Source organism: Symphalangus syndactylus, chromosome 1 (assembly GCF_028878055.3).
Source record: "Symphalangus syndactylus isolate Jambi chromosome 1, NHGRI_mSymSyn1-v2.1_pri, whole genome shotgun sequence".
Classification (NCBI taxonomy): Eukaryota; Metazoa; Chordata; class Mammalia; order Primates; family Hylobatidae; genus Symphalangus; species Symphalangus syndactylus.
In genome coordinates, this window is record NC_072423.2 from 60,107,662 (window position 1) to 60,124,207 (window position 16,546).

Here is a 16,546-nt window from a genome sequence, read left to right on the forward strand (position 1 = left end):
CTCAAAAAAAAAAAAAAAAAAAATTATAGCTTTGCATTTTTCAAATTAGTTTGTTTCCCTTTCTGCTTTTATTCTCCATACTAAAGTGTTTTCTAATATTTCACATAGTTATTGGAGAGAAGAAAAAGTTTATGTGAAGGAAGGCGAAAGATGGGGAGCTATGATGCACCCACCTTTTAAATTCTCTTCTGGAATTCCATATTAATGTTTATTTAGTGCCTACTGAGTGTCTTGCTCTGTGCTAGAGATGGGGGGTACAGCAAACAAAACACAGTTCCTACCCCCGCAGAGCCTGCAGGTAGACTGATTTCCTAGGGTGATTCTGAGTACCATATTTCATTTTTGAAAACACTTTGCCATGGCTGGGGGACTTGGGGGGACCCCACCCCACCCACTCTGAGTCTGTCTCTTGTAGCTGCAGGAATCCAGAATCAGCCCAGCAGAGCTGTTTGGCTGCTGTGTTAGTCTGTTTTCACGCGCTGATAAAGACATACCTGAGACTGGGCAATTTGCAAAAGAAAGAAGTTTATTGGACTTACAGTTCCACGTAACTGGGGAGGCCTCACAGTCATGGTGGAAGTGAAAGGCACGTCTCACATGGCGGCAGAGAAGATAGCTTGTGCAGGGAAACTACCCTTTTTTTTTTTTTGGAGACGGAGTTTCGCTCTTGTTGCCCAGGCTGGAGTGCAACGGCACGATCTCAGCTCACCGCAACCTCCGCCTCCTGGGTTCAAGCAATTCTCCTGCCTCAGCCTCTTGAGTAGCTAGGATTACAGGCATGCATCATCAAGCTTGGCTAATTTTTGTATTTTTATTAGAGACGGGGTTTCTCCACGTTGGTCAGGCTGGTCTCCAACTCTCGACCTCAGGTGATCTGCCCACCTCAGCCTCCCAAAGTGTTGGGATTACAGGCGTGAGCCACCATGCCCAGCCTCGAAACTCCCCTTTTTTAAAACCATCAGCTCTCTAGTGAGACTTATTCACTATCACGAGAACAGCATGGGAAAGACTTGTCCCCATGATTCAATTATCTCCCACCGGTTCCCTCCCACAACACATGGGGATTATGGGAGCTACAAGATGAGATTTGGGTGGGGGCACAGAGCCAAACCATATCAGCTGCCTTCTTGTCATTTTTTAAAACTTCAGTACTACCAGCGCTCCTAATGTCCCACTTCTCAGAGTGTGGGCTGATAACCCAGAGATTCCTCAGCGAGCACAGGCTGCCTAGCTCCCCCTGGTTACTGGAGTTTTTACTGTGCAGGGTGACTGCATCAGTGTTTCTGTCCTGGGAAGTATTATGTGTTTACTTTATTTCCACAAAATCTCTATCATCTTGTGAGTGTTTGATTTTCCTTTACTTGACATGTGTGCCTATTAACAACATGAAAATGTGGGGTTTGTTTTTTCTTTTAATCGACATTTGGGATGGGTAGGTAACAAATCAAAAAGCATTTGATGCCCACTGTCCTGAGGGACAAATCACTACTGAGGTCACTTACTGGAAAGAGATCAGAGCACTCCATTCTAGAGCCTTATCGGCTTGCTTTGTCATCATCAGTACTGTTTATTCATTTTCTACCAAGTACCAAAAATAAAAAAGGATTTCATGAAATACTGTGGGGAGTTGATAGGAAAAGTAATTGGATGGTACTCACCACCTGATTTTATTCTGATTGCATCTGCAGGCTTTCAACTGATGCCTGTGATCTTCCGTTCTACTTGCTGTAACCATTTATCTGTGAGCTCATTTAGTGGTGAACTTTCCATCAGGGCCAAGGATCTACCTGATTCTCTAAAAATTGGGCTTCAGCCCCAGGATCTTCAGAAGGAAGCCCTATAGAGAGGGATCTTTGAGATTGGTTGGCGGGAGGACTGAAGCAAAATGCAGGACCTGGAGGACCCTTTAAACCCTTCTTCCAAACCTCTCTCATGCAAAAGGGCCCACTTGCAGAGGGATCAAGTAAGTTCCTCCCGTGGGATAAACAAGATCTATAGGGAAGCACACAGGCATTAGCAACTGACCTCCTGAATATGTAGGTAAACAGGAGGTCAAGAAAATGAGGAGGTAAAACTCGTCTGATCCCTCCTTCCCGACACACACCCCTGTCTTCCTGTCTCTTTCTCATCTCCTGTATTTTCCTTTCCATCAGTTTCTTTCTCACTCCCTCCCACACCACTGTCCTTTCCTCACTTCCTGCTCCCCTTCCCTTTCTTCTCACTTCTTGGCCTCTTTGGAGCTGCTGTCTGTCCCTTTCCTGCTTCCTTGACCCTGACCCCTTTTCTTCTCAGACAAAATTGCATTTATCCGCTGTGTTCTCCCAGCCGCTGCCATTGTCTTGGCATTATATACTGTGTCTTTTGCTTTAAAAACCATCTGATGAAATTAAGTTGGGCTCTTAACAATACCAAAGAAATTCTGCCGCCCATTTCACTTCCTTGGGCAGGAATGCTCTAGTGCAGTGCCGTCTGCTGCCACAGGCAAATGAAAGGCCTGTTTTCTGCTGGCCGTTGTGGCTCACGCCTGTAATCCTAGCACTTTGGGAGGCCGAGGTGGGTGGATCACCTGAGGCCAGGAGTTCGAGTCCAGCCTGGCCAACACAGTGAAATCCTGTCTCTACTAAAAATACAAAGATTAGCCGGGCTTGGTGGCGCACACCTGTAATCCCAGCTACTCACTCAGGAGGGTGAGGCAGGAAAATCGCTTGAATCCAGGAGGCGGAGGTTGCGGTGAGCCGAGCAAGCCATTACACTCCAGCCTGGGTGACAGAGTGAGACTCCATCTCAAAAAAAAAAGAAAAAAGAGGCCTGTTTTCAGAGTCTAAGCCCTAGTGGGTCAGGCGCCACCAGATTGCCCCAGACATCTAAGATAGGAGGATATAAGTTTAGATCCTGGAATATTTTGCTTCTAACTTTTAAATCAACTAGCTTATTTGAACTTGAGCAACTAATCTAAATGTTGCGCCTCCGTGTGTTCCTTTGCAAAAGATGGCATTGGCTTTCCCTTCTGCTTCCTCTGGACCTTACAAGGGTCATGATTGTTCATGAAGTCTTTGGACTTCTGGGATCTCATAAATGATGGCTTCATATGCATAAGGCACTATCTGAATACAAGTTACAATGGTTTTCTAATGCATTTCCATTTTTATAGGAAACTTTTCTTCCCAGTCAGGTTGATCTTTTAAAAGTTGGTTTGTTTTGTACTCTTGTTGGTTTTTATTTTAAGATGTATCTCCAAGAACACAGATGTCTCCTTTACAGTGTGAAAATTGTAAAGAATAGCTCAATGCAATAAAATACTGAGGAGGATGATTGTTCACTGCTGTCTTTAGGGCTCATTCGAATGCCTGCTTCTTAATCTAAGCTTTCACTGGTATCTTCTCACCCATCTGCTCCTAAGCAGGAAGTTTCATCAACCCACTATCCTCTCCAAAATATTCCAAGAAACAAATCTCCTGTGCTAATACCAGGTCTGGCAGTTCAGCTGCAGGCACTATTGGTCCAAATAGGACGAATGTAACTAAGAACTGGACAGCCCAACAGTCAGAAGAGAATTGGTCTATATCTTCTGAGGACAAAGATCCCAGTGAATGCCAGATGTCACCTAGGTCCAGGAGGAGTGTTTCTGGCAAACTGCTAGGCCTGGAGCATGCCTATCAACAGGACACATGACCCATTAGGTCTGGGTGTAAACGTGACACTACTTCCCTCCAACATCTCTCTGCCGTTTCTTTTTTCTTTTTCCTTTTTTTTTTTTTTTTTTTTTTTTTGAGATAAGGTCTCACTCTGTTGCCTGGGCTAGGATGCAGAGGCATGATCATAGCTCACTGCAGCCTCGAACTCCTGGGCTTACGTAGTCCTCCTGTTTCATCCTCCTGAGTCACAGACTGTAGGCTGAGACCACTACGCCCAGCTAGTTTTTTAATCTTTTTAGAGACAGGGTCTCACTATGTTGCCCAGGCTGGTCTCGAACTCCTGGCCTCAAGCAGCCCTCCTACTTCAGCCTCCCAAGTCACTGGGATTATAAGCATGAGCCACTGTGCTTGGCTCTCTCCTCCCCTACACCTTTAAATATTTTTATTACCGAATATGTCTTTTGGAAAACTTGGCACTGATTCTGCTTACAAGAGATCGTTACTTTATTTTTAAAAAGCATCACTTTATATCATTGAGACAAATTTTTTTTCTGTTCTACAGGGGAATCTCAAGCTGCTTTCAGACTAATATTCTAGAACAATGCAAGATATAAATAAGTAAATGATACTCCAATAAAATGACACTAAGAATCTTTCCCAAGTAGGCATTTTGCTTATTAAGCACGATATTTTATTTGCTGTTTTCTCCTGCCAGTGGAGGCAAGTAGAAAGCAGTAGTGATTAAACTGTAATCTTCCCGATCAGCTAGAGCAAACGGTGTGATTGTTAAGGAATCTCCCTGGGTTGGCTCTTTTTGCACTCATACTTTTGGAATGCATTTCATTTCATGACCAGTTCTCCTTTCTTTCAAAGGCATTTTGAATTCCAATTCTGACCTTCTAAAATGCTAGCTTTCTTAAGATATTTGAATCTCTATGGCTTATATTTTTTAAAAATCATAGACTAGTAAAAATTCAGAACTGGAAAGAGCATTATAGAGCATCTGGTCCGACTGCATAGATTATAAATGGGAAAGCTGAAGTGAGAGAGAAAAGAATTTACCAAGGCCACATAGCTCATTGGTGACATGGCTTAGGCTAAAACTTGGTCTCTATGTTGTTGCATCCTCGGGAAAACGTTCTGAGTTTAGGTACCTTACTCCATGTCAACACTGTTAGAAGTGCCACAAATAGTTTGCTCTTTAAAAGGTAATTGGGGCAAAAGTTAGAAGTGTGATCTTTGTAATGTGGAATTACTAAATATAGGTATGTCTTATTTAAAAATAATACACCCTGGAGGCCGGGCGCAGTGGCTCACACCTGTAATCCCAGCACTTTGGGAGGCCGAAGTGGGCAGATCACGAGGTCAGGAGATGGAGACCATCCTGGCTAACATGATGAAGCCTCGTCTCTACTAAAAATACAAAAACTTAGCCGGGCATGGTTGCGGGCGCCTGTAGTCCCAGCTACTCAGGAGGCTGAGGTAGGAGAATGGCGTGAACCCGGGAGGTGGAGCTTGCAGTGAGCCGAGATGGCGCCACTGCACTCCAGCCTGAGCGACAGAGCGAGACTCCGTCTCAAAAAAAAAAAAAAAAAAAAATACACCCTGGATTTATAAAACCCAGAAAGGTGCATTCTTTGGGGTATTTAAGTATTATTTAGTTCTCAGAGTATTTCAGGCATAATTTGATTGAAAAAAAAAAATTTTTTTGAGACATTCTGTGTTGCCCAGGCTGGAGTGCAGGGGCATGATTTCAGCCCACTACAGCCTCCACCTCCCTGGTTCAACTGATTCTCTTACCTCAGCCTCCTGAGTAGCTGGGACTACAGGCATGCACCACCACACCCGGCTAATTTTTGTATTTTTAGTAGAGATGGGATTTCACCATGTTGTCAAGGCTGGTCTTGAACTCCTGGCCTCAAGTGATCCACCTGCCTTGCCCTCCCAAAGTGCTGGGATTCCAGACATGAGCCACCCCATCCAGCCAAAAAATTTTTATTTACATGGGGTCTCTTGTCATCAGGAATTCCCTGTGCATATGACTGATTCTCAAATTAAACTTACAGACTCCCTGCGGAGTTCATTTCCACAGTGCCCTCGCCTGGCACCAAATAGAGCAACCAGCCAACATTTTCTAAATGAATGAACAAATGAGCAAATGAACTTTTTATGAACACATTTATTATATAGAGTAAGTCATGTACGTATAAACCTGTGTATTTTAATTTTTATTTTTTTAATGCAAAAAAGTCAAGCAAATCGGCACTTAAGAATCTGAGAGGAGGCCAAGCGCTGTGGCTCACGCCTGTAATCTGAGCACTTTAAGAGGCGGAGGCAGGCGGATTGCCTGAGCTCAGGAGTTCGAGACCAGCCTGGGCAACATGGTGAAACCCTGTCTCTACTAAAATAAAACAATTAGCTGGGTGTGGCAGCGTGCGCCTGTAGTCCCAGCTACTCGGGAGGCTGAGGCAAGAGCATTGCTTGAACCCGGGAGGCAGAGGTTGCAGTGAGCCAAGATCACACCACTGCACTCCAGCCTGGGCGACAGAGTGAGACTCCATCTCCACAAAAAAGAATCTCAGAGGAGGTTCCCAGAGACTCAATTCAAGTTAAAAGGAGCACATTTAGCTTTCGATACTCTGCTGAATGAGGAATTTCAATGACCACATCCAAGAAGTTTTTAATAAGTTTCTGATTTATGTAGAGGCCGATGTGTCCTGCTAAATGCACATGGAACTAAGAGTTAGGGGAGTGAATAAAGTGCCAATTCTCTCTGGTAGGGGAGGTGTCCACTTCCTGGCCCAGCTGGTCCCCGCCTTCTCTGTGATCACTGACCCTCCTTCTAAGCCTCCAGCTAGTATGTTCACCCCCAAACACAGACAGGGTGAAAGGAATAAGGCAAATCTTTTCCTCCTCCAGGGAATGTCAGAGCACGTATAGCCTAGTAATAAGAGAGTGGCAACCTTATCTGGGTACACAATGGCTAGCATGTAAAATATCACAGTAAATTTATTACTAGATAATTATAGGCTAAGCCACTTGACCTCAGAGTCAACTTCCTTCTCTGTGAAATGGTGATAATACCTAACATTGTGCAGAGGTTTCTGATTTCAGACTCTAAGGCCCTCTCTACATGTTAGACGCTATTTCACTGCCAACCTTTGCTGTTGTTCACATCTTCCCCCCACAACAGCGTGTGCAGGGCGACTTCAGGAAACACAGGCAGTGTACTTGGATAGCTTTGATCATCTTGCTCTTGTCGTGTTTTAGAGCTGGGAATGGAGGGATCTGGAAGAGGGAACAGATGACCAGATAGACCCTGAGAGTGTGGGAACCATAGGCGACTGCCCCTGTCTTTCAGGATCAAATGAAATCGTCTTCTGTGTCAACTGCATACGAGCTCCCTTGACCTGAAGCCCATTTAATTTTCAGTTCCACGCGTTTCCTCCCTGGCAAGAAAATTAAGGAAAGGGAAGTATTATCCCTAAGTTTAGTTCCATTCCTGTATTTCTTCATTCTGGCCTCTTAAAAATGTCAAAAATCCCTATTATGAAGGTAAAATATAGCAATGTGTTAAGAGTATGTATAAATGATTTAATTGGGCCATCGACTGCTGTTTTTTCTGTTTTTAAAATTCAAAAGTAGTAAATATTCAACTCTGTATAGCATAAAGGAATAAAAACAACTGAAAATTTTTGCCTATAGCATCATCACCCAGTCCTAATCCCTACTAATATTTTGGTGCATTTAATGCTAGAATTTTTTATTGTACCTACACACATTTGCAAAAATGACCTTTCCTTATAGCACTATTATTACTGAAGCAGCTCTGTCACTTTTAATGCTGTTTTAACTTTTTAAAAGTGAGTAGTATCTATATTTGAGCTGTAGAATGTATTTAAAATATTCTCTAGTGTTTTAAGTGTATTTAAAAATATGTAAGAAATCTAATTTAAAAAAACATGCGAAATTCTATTCAGATGTTATTTTTCTCAAGTTCATTTTCCTTTTGAACTAAAAGCAGAGAAATGTTGGCCAATAGTCATTCTTTTCATGGCCTCAGCTTGGTAATCTAATAAGGGAGCTTCTCAGATACATATTTCACTATGAAAAAGAAAAAAAACAAAAAGGCATGTTGAGGACACTCACTCTGTATCTGGCAGACAGACTGTGCAGTGAAATAGATAAACAGCAGTAACGCCTTGTCCTGCCCCACAGCAAGAAGGGTAACATTTTACCACTTCAGATTAGGAAAGAACTGCAGATTAATTTAACACAGTCCCTGGTCATTCTGAAACAACTTTGAAGCACCCTATTTTTAATTTGTTTTTAATTCTGTGAAATTACGATTTTAATCTAAAAAGAAAAAGCAATATAGCTCAAGTGCCATTTCATGAACCTACTGTGATGATTTCATTCTCTACTTCCTTTCATACACTTTGTCCAAGGCACATAATTAGCATCTTGTCCCATTTTCTTTTTATTTATCTGCACCCCACAATGTAATACTGTGTTACATCAATGCAAAGCACTGCCTTTTTGTTGGGCCTTGCCGCTCAGCGACCTTAGAGTAGTTCACTGTACTTCTTACTAGGCCCATAGAAGGCTTGTCTGTCTGTCCATCTGGCCTGTCAAATTTCACTTTTTTTGTGCTCAGAGGAAAGAAATAAACTTCATTTTTTCCTTCTAAATGCCAGACACTGTTAGATGTCTTCCCAAGTACTGTCTCATCTACTGCCATCTTTGCCCCTCTGTCGGGTAGGGCGATTTATTCCTGTCTTAGAGATGAGGATACTGGGGTTAGATTGGTTTGGAAACTTCTCAGAGATCGCACAGGGCAGGCGGCTGAGTTCAAACCAGGTCTTCAGATTCCGAAGGAACAGGGCTTTTTCTCTTGTACCCTTACTTAGGGTGCCCTGTATATGTGACTTTTCCAATGGAGTTTTGAAAATTGTCTTAACTTAGAAAAATGTTTTCCTTTACCGTTTTGGGATGGAAATTTTTATTCAATATATTATATACTTTCCAATCTAATTTTGTCTGAGGTTTGATCTTTGGATGACTTAATTTTAGATGATTTTAGCAAGTAGCTACTGTCCTGTGAGCTAGAAAACCAATAATCCCACTTCTTATAATGATTAACACAAAGAAATGATAAATGATTGAAGTGATGGATATCCTAATTACTCTGATTTGAGCATTGTATACATATATGGAACTAATACTCTGTACCTCATAAATATGTACAATTAAGTGTCAAAAATAAAATTTAAAAAAATTTTATTACATTCTTAGAAAAAAGGATAAGTAGTCTCTATGAATTTGAAGGGGGCTCCTGTGAATAAAGTGACTAGAAAACTTGACATCAAATTTGGATACTCAGAAGACTTTTTTGGGCTAATTCTTTGCTGTTTCCCAAATGGTCAAGATTGACAGAAACTGTTGTGTAAATAAATTATGCATAGAGTACTCATCAATTTTGAATCACTGCTGAGTTTTTTTTTTTTTTTTTTTTTTTTTTGCTTAAGTGAAATTACCAGAAAGATTATTTTCTTTCTCTTCAGGCTCATTCTGCTATTTAGTTAAAGTCAGTAGAGACCATAGAGTTTGGCAGGTGATAGGTGCCCAATAAATAGCACTTGAATGAATGAAGAAACCAGTGAGGCCTCTTTCAAAACACATTGACGTTATGGTTGAGAGACTTGCTATACAATTAAGTAGCTGTGGTCAGTAAAGTGATGTTTTCTTATAAGAACCTTTATTGAGAGTCCAATGATTATGTCATTCCTGAAACAACGCTCCCAAGGCAACCACAAATTTCCATCCCAGGAAGCAAGATCCTTGCCTAAGACACTTTGATTACCCTTGTCAGACTATCAGAATTAATCAGAACATTCCCATATCCAAGTATGCCATATAATACAGATGTGCGTGTGTCTGTGTATGAGAGAGAGAGAGAGAAATATATTTAAATCCAGGTTGAAATTTGTGGAAAAGTTATGATCTGTATTAAATTCTTTCACTGCTCTACTGAATGTTTTGAATTAAAATGTCAAAAAATATAGGTATTTTACCACTGACATGCTTTTCTGGAGCTATCACTAAGAAGCCTGTTTCTTTCCCCAGTGAAAGAGGTAATATGGTCAAACTCAATAGTGAAACGTGACATAAGACAGGGACATACATTCTTAACAAAGAAAGTCATTAAAACTTTCAGTTTAAACTTCAGCTCATTTGTTCAAGGCAGTACCCCCAGGCCTCCTGTTTGAACAGCACACAGCTAGGTTAGAAGGCAGATTTTTCATTTACTTCTTTTGAAAGATGCCTGAAGTCAAATCCCTTGAAGGATTCTACTACCAAAAAAATCATTGCTCCTATGTTGGGTAGGTGAGATGGATGATGAAGCTACGGGAAGCAGCTAGGAAATGGAAATGTTAAAGATGCACTGATCAGCAAGCCTGAAAAATCTATACAAGACAGATATGGGAAAGGAGGAATTAGAAAGAGAATTCCTAAGGGCTGTTTCATGTCAGAGTATATTTTAGTCAGATTTGGTGAATTCTATCAAAGGAAATAATAAGCACTTTCTTTGGCTTTAAAAATAAGTGTTATTTCACAGAAATTTAAGTAAGTATTTCAACAGTAAAGTGTTCGGATTGGAGGATTTTTTTTCCAAGATTATTTTCAGTTTATCTTATTTTTATTTAATAGAACTTAAAGTGAATGAATCTTCCATGTGCATATGTATACAACTGTGTCAACACTCAGATCAAGATGTGCAGCTTTGCTGGTCACTCCCTCTTCCAGTCACTACTCCCAAAGGTGGCCGGTGTTCTGATCTTTGTCATCGTCCTGCCTGCCTGTCACTTCATGTGAATACAATTATACAGTACGTCCCCTTTTGTTCCTGACACCTTTTCTTCAGTGCTCTACCAAATCCATAGGGCATCATTCTTTTTTTAAAAAAAAGTGTAGTGTCAGTAAAGAAGGGAGAAATACTGTTAGAAAGGGAGAGGGAAATGAATGTGTTTGTGAGGGGTCATAAGGCATTTGATCACCTGAGGCCAGGAGTTCAAGACCAGCCTGGATAAACATAGCAAGTCCCCATCTCTACAAAAGAAAAAAAAAATTTAATTAGCCAAGTGTGGTGGCACACACCTGTAGTCCCACCTACTTGGGAAAATGAGGCAGGAGGATCGCTTGACCCCAGGAGCTCAAGGCTTCAGTGAGCCCTGATAGCACCACTCCATTCCAGCCGCGGCAACAGAGTGAGACCCTGTCTCTAAGAAATAAGAATAAATTGTATTCAGTTCTAAAATACCTCTGCTTCTCCATCACAGAAGTGGGAAATTCAAGTTTGTCATAATTTGGGCTTCCAAATATTAAGAAAAATTCTAGCAAAGTTTACTTGCTACCCAAAGTTACTACACTGTCCAAAATGATAGCAACTAGCCACAGGTAGCTATGTAAATTAAAATTTATTTATTTATTTATTTATTTATTATTATTGAGACAGAGTTTTGCTCTGTTGCCCAGGCTGGAGTACAGTGGCACAATCTTGGCTCACTGAAACCACCACCTCCCAGGTTCAAGCGATTCTCCTGCCTCAGCCTCCCGAGTAGCTGGGATTACAGGCACCTGCCATCACACCCGGCTAATTTTTGTATTTTTAATAGAGATGAAGTTTTGCCATGTTGGCCAGGCTGATCTCAAACTCCTGACCTCAGGTGATCTGCCCGCCTCAGCCTCCCAAAGTGCTGGAATTACAGGCATGAGCCACCATGCCTGGTCTAAATTAAAATTTAAATTAGCTAAAATAAAATTAAACATTCAGTTCCTCAGTCTCACTATGACACCCACTTGTGGCTGGTGGTCACCATATTGAACTGTGCAGGTCCAGAGCATCTCCTCTACTGCAGAAAGTTCTATGGACAGCTCTGTTTAGAATGTGGGGTCTTAGCTCCCAACCTTTCTACCTCCTCTTCTCCATACACAAGGATGTTATGTTGGGTTGGGAAAATGAGGCAGGAGGATCGCTTGACCCCAGGAGCTCAAGGCTTCAGTGAGCCCTGATAGCACCACTCCATTCCAGCCTCGGCAACAGAGTGAGACCCTGTCTCTAAGAAATAAGAATAAATTGTATTTATTTATTCATTGTAAATTATCATTTTTTTTATTGTAAATTATCATTTAATTCTGTGGTTCTCAGAGCACAGATCAACATACAAGCTTCTGTCTCCCGCATTATCCCTCAACCTTGGAGAAAAAAATAAGTGGTTGTGACACTATATTGAACTTTTAATTTCTGGAAGGTACCATGCACTCTCCCACTTTGGAGCCTTGGGAATAGCACTGGGCACTCTCCTTCCAACCTCCCAGTGTTTGTTAACTTCTCAGTTCTTAGTCTCTAGGGATCCTTCCCCATCCTTCCCAGCCCCAAACCCTGGGTTAAATGTCCCCTCCATCAGCTGCCATAGTAGCCCGGCCTTCCTCTGTCCTGATCGTAGTCACATGTTTCATTGGCTCTCTCCCACTGAACAGCAGGACTGGTGACGCCAGAGACCAGCCTGTTTTGTTTACTCTTGTTCACTTATCACCTTGAACAGTGGCTGGCACTCAAGAGATGTCAATAAATGTTATGGGCTGGGCGCAGTGGCTCACACCTGTAATCTCAGCACTTTGGGAGGCCAAGGCGGGCTGATCACCTGAGCTCAAGAGTTCGAGACCAGCCTGGGCAACATAGCGAAACCCCATTTCTACTAAACACATGAAAAAAAAAAATTAGCTGGGTGTGGTGGCGCATACCTGCAGTCCCAGCTACTCGGGAGGCTGAGGCATGAAAATTGCTTGAACCTGGGAGGCAGAAGCCGCACTGAGCTGAGATCATGCACTGCACTCCAGCCTGAGTGACAGAGGTGAGACCCTGTCTCAAAATAATAATAATAATAAAATGTCATAGCCCGGGCCTGGTGGCTCATGCCTGTAATTCCAGCACTTTGGGAGGCCTAGGTGGGAAGATCAGTTGAGGCCAGGAGTTTAAGACCAGTCTGAGCAACATAGCAAGACCTTGTGTCTACAAAAAAATGTTATTAGTTGGCCAGGTGTGGTGGTGCACACCTGTAGTCCTAGCTACTTGGGAGACTGAGACGAAAAGATCACTTGAGCACAGGAGCTCAAGGCTGTAGGGAGCTATGATTGCACCACTGCACTCCAGCCTGGGCAACAGAGCGAGACCCTGTCTCTAAAAAATAAAAATAAATTAGTAAAAATGTTGTGAAGGAGAAAACAATGGGCTGCACAGGGGAGGAGCAGTAATCAAGTAGCTTCGCGTTAAGACAGGGTTCATCTCCCGGGTTCTTCCTCTGTATTCTGGAGGGAGTTTTATCACAGAGCTCTCTGCCTGAGCAATGCGCAGAAATTGAAATAGTCTTCAGCACTCTGAGTTGTTTCTTCAGCAGTGTGACGGCACATCCAAGTCCCTTGCACTCTTTCTGGTTAAAGGTTATGGTTTTCCTTTCTCCAGAAGTAATCCTGAAAGACATACACAAACTAAGATGATGATGGGAAGGTAGATTTGAGGACGATGATGAATGACAGAAGGCTCTGCTGCATCTCAGCAGGCACCCATGCTTGGCATCCCTGGCCAAGGCCCCCCAAGCCAAATGACCTCGCAGGGAAGTAACAGGAAGGATTCCTTATCAAGACAGGTGGCAGAAATCCCATTTCAAACTAGCTTTACAAATACAGAAATTTATTTTCCCAAGTCACAGGAAGTCTAGAGGTGGGAGGCTGAGAGATGGCTGATGCAGTGTGTCAACAATGTCAGCGAGGACCTGGCTTCCTTCCAGCTCTCAGCTCTGCCATCCTGGGCATTGGCTTCATCCTTAAACTGGCAGGGAGATGGCAGCTGCAGGTAGCAGCATCCCATCCTGGACTTCAGTGTCCATCCAGGTAAAGTTGAGAAAGTGTCAGCTCCAGCTACTGGCCAAGGGAAGAGGTTGCCACAATTGTGTTAGATGAAGCATCTGGAGTCAATGGGATACATGTTGAGCATCAACTCTGTCTATTACAAGTGCCCAAACTCTCAGCCCCAAATATCCTCCCCCAACCCCAGCCTAAGGATTTTAAAAGTTCTTATATATCAGGTACAGGGCTCACACCTGTAATCCCAGTGACTTGGGAGGCTGAAGCAGGAGGATTGCTTGAGGCCAGGAGTTCAAGGCCAGCCTGGGCAACACAGTGAGACCCCTGTCTCTAAAAACGTTAAAAATAAAAAGTTAGGCCAGATGTGGTAGCTCATGCCTGTAATCCCAACACTTTGGAGGCCAAGGCAGGAGGATCACTTTGAGCTCACGAGTTCAAGGCCAGTCTGGGCAACATGGTGAAACCCTATCTCTACTAAAAATACAAAAATTAGCTGGGCATTAGTGGCCTGCACCTGTGGTGTCAGCTACTCAGGAGGCTGAGGCTGGAGAATAGCTTGAGCCTGGGAAGTGGAGGTTGCAATGAACTGAAATTGCACCGGCCTGGGTGACAGAGTGAGACCCTGTCTCAAATAATAATGATAGTTAGCTGGGTGTGGTGGCATGTACCTGTAGTACCAGTTACTTGGGAAGCTGAGGTGGGGGGTGGCTTGATCCCAGAAGTTTGAGGCTGCAGTGAGCAGCTTTGATCACACCACTGCACTCCAGCCTGGGAAACAGAGAGAGACTCTATCTCTTAAAAAAAAGTTCTTACAATCTGCCCCATATGGAAAATACCAAGTGAAGAGCCCTGACTATGTTAACTAATATCAGTTAATGCCTTAGACATGAGCATAGCCACAGCAACCCTGCAGAAAGAGAACATCCAGGATGGGGAGGGCGCCTAGGAGAACCAAGAGGACTCACCAAAGGAGGGCAGTTCTAATCCTTTGCCTATAAGGGCCAATCCCCACCCACCCCACCCCCACCCCCAGCTGAAGAAACACTGGTTTAATTTTAGATTTAGCAATACCCATTGCATTTATGACTTACAATGTAAATGGTATATATTCTGAGAAATCTGGAATGCTTCAACTGATCAGTCAGGCTTTCATTTTTTTCTCTTTCTGTATAGACCTGGCAGTGTTAGAGCAATGCTGAATGAGGTCACAGTCTAACGACAATATTAACCCTGCAAATCTGTTCATTTTCGCCTGAGCACCCTCAGGCAGGATAGAGAATGTGTCCAATTGAAAAACTATTACAGACTCTGCCGTGCTGTGATGGGCTGAAATGTAACAGGGAGGGAAGTGTGTGTGTGCCTGTGTGTGTGTGTGTGTGTGTGTGTGTTTGTGTGTCCATAGCCAGGAAATCATTTTCTAAAAGGAAGTCAGTATGTATCTCTTAAAAGTGGAGGTTGTATGATTGCATTTTTAGAGGAAAAATGTGTTTTCTGTCATCCAGATTTTAAAATGCTACTTTTAGTATTTCTGAACCTTACCTGTTTTATATTTCCTACCAACTGTCTTGTTTTTTTTATTTTTTTCCAATACCCAATACCCCTTTAACTCTTCTTCTTTGTTTGTTACAAACATCCTGTTGTGTTTTTCAATATCTATTTTGCATTGTTAAAAATACCTAGGAACATATAAAGAATAATGTAGTAAACACCCTTGAGCCGACCAGCCGATTTAAGAACTAAAACATTAACTCTTTTTCTATAACTGTTTCTAGGCTCTGTTAATTCAGCATGTAGAAACGCACAACACAGATGGTAAACATTTTGCATAAAGGCCCAGTCACCACCCCATTCACAGTAGATGTTGAGTTTCAGAAAGCATGTGCATTCACAGTCTTGCTTGGACATGTGGTTAATGCTAAGTAGTCTAACAGTTGTGCCCCAGGTAACTCCTGAAGCTGTTACAGATCATAAAATCTATGATGTTTTGCAAATTTATATTTTATCATGCTGCGTTTTATGCACAAAAACTAGATGACTTCCCCTTTGTGGTCTCCATCAAAGGCATTTTTCAAAATCCCTTCAGTGTGCCTTATCCCTGGCTTTGCCATACATTGTTTGCATGTTTGAAAACAATCTTTGGCTAAAATTATAAATCTGAGAGTATACATGTGTCATCGGTATTACAGAATTTGTACATAAATGCTATTTTAGCTTACTCTTCAGTTAGATACTCTAAATGTTTGACCCTTTCATTGAATACCAGAGACCTATCTTTACTTGTCTGGGGTTTGGGCTCTAATTTAAAAGCAAACAACCGTGTTTTGATAGCATTTGAAATATTTATATTGTATGAAAGGATGTAATAATTTATTTTCTCAAGAATATAGTTTCTGCCCAGGTGAGGTGGTTCACGCCTGTAATCCTAGCGCTTTGGGAGGCTGAGATGAGCAGATCGCCTGAGCCCAGGAGGTCAAGATCAGCATGGGCAACATGGAGAAACCCTGTTTCTACAACAAATATAAAAATTAGCTGGGCGGGCCGGGCACGGTGGCTCATGCCTGTAATCCCAGCACTTTGGGAGGCCGAGGTGGGCGGATCACGAGGTCAGGAGATCAAGACCATCCTGGCTAACATGGTGAAACCCCGTCTCTACTGAAAATACAAAAAATTAGCTGGGCGTGGTGGCAGGCATCTGTAGTCCCAGTTACTTGGGAGGCTGAGGCAGGAGAATGGCGTGAACCCGGGAGGCGGAGCTTGCAGTGAGCCGAGATCGTGCCACTGCACTCCAGCCTGGGTGACAGAGCGAGACTCCATCTCAAAAAAAAAAAAAAGGTACAATTTCTTAAACATGTTCTTACTGCCACCAGGTGATATCCTCATTCTGGTCTGTTTGCTCACATTGCACCTTTGCTTGGGCCACTGCACATCAACATCTGCCTCAGTTACACTTTGGGAACTTGATTTTTCAAGAAGTCAGGCATGCAGAA

General features: G+C 42.6%; 1 protein-coding gene across 4 annotated transcripts in view; it reads left to right on the forward strand.

Moving 5' to 3' along the window:
• The window catches only part of KCTD1 (potassium channel tetramerization domain containing 1), a 207,547-nt gene that overhangs the window by 142,909 nt on the left and 48,092 nt on the right, over window positions 1-16,546 (forward strand). The window lies entirely within an intron of this gene.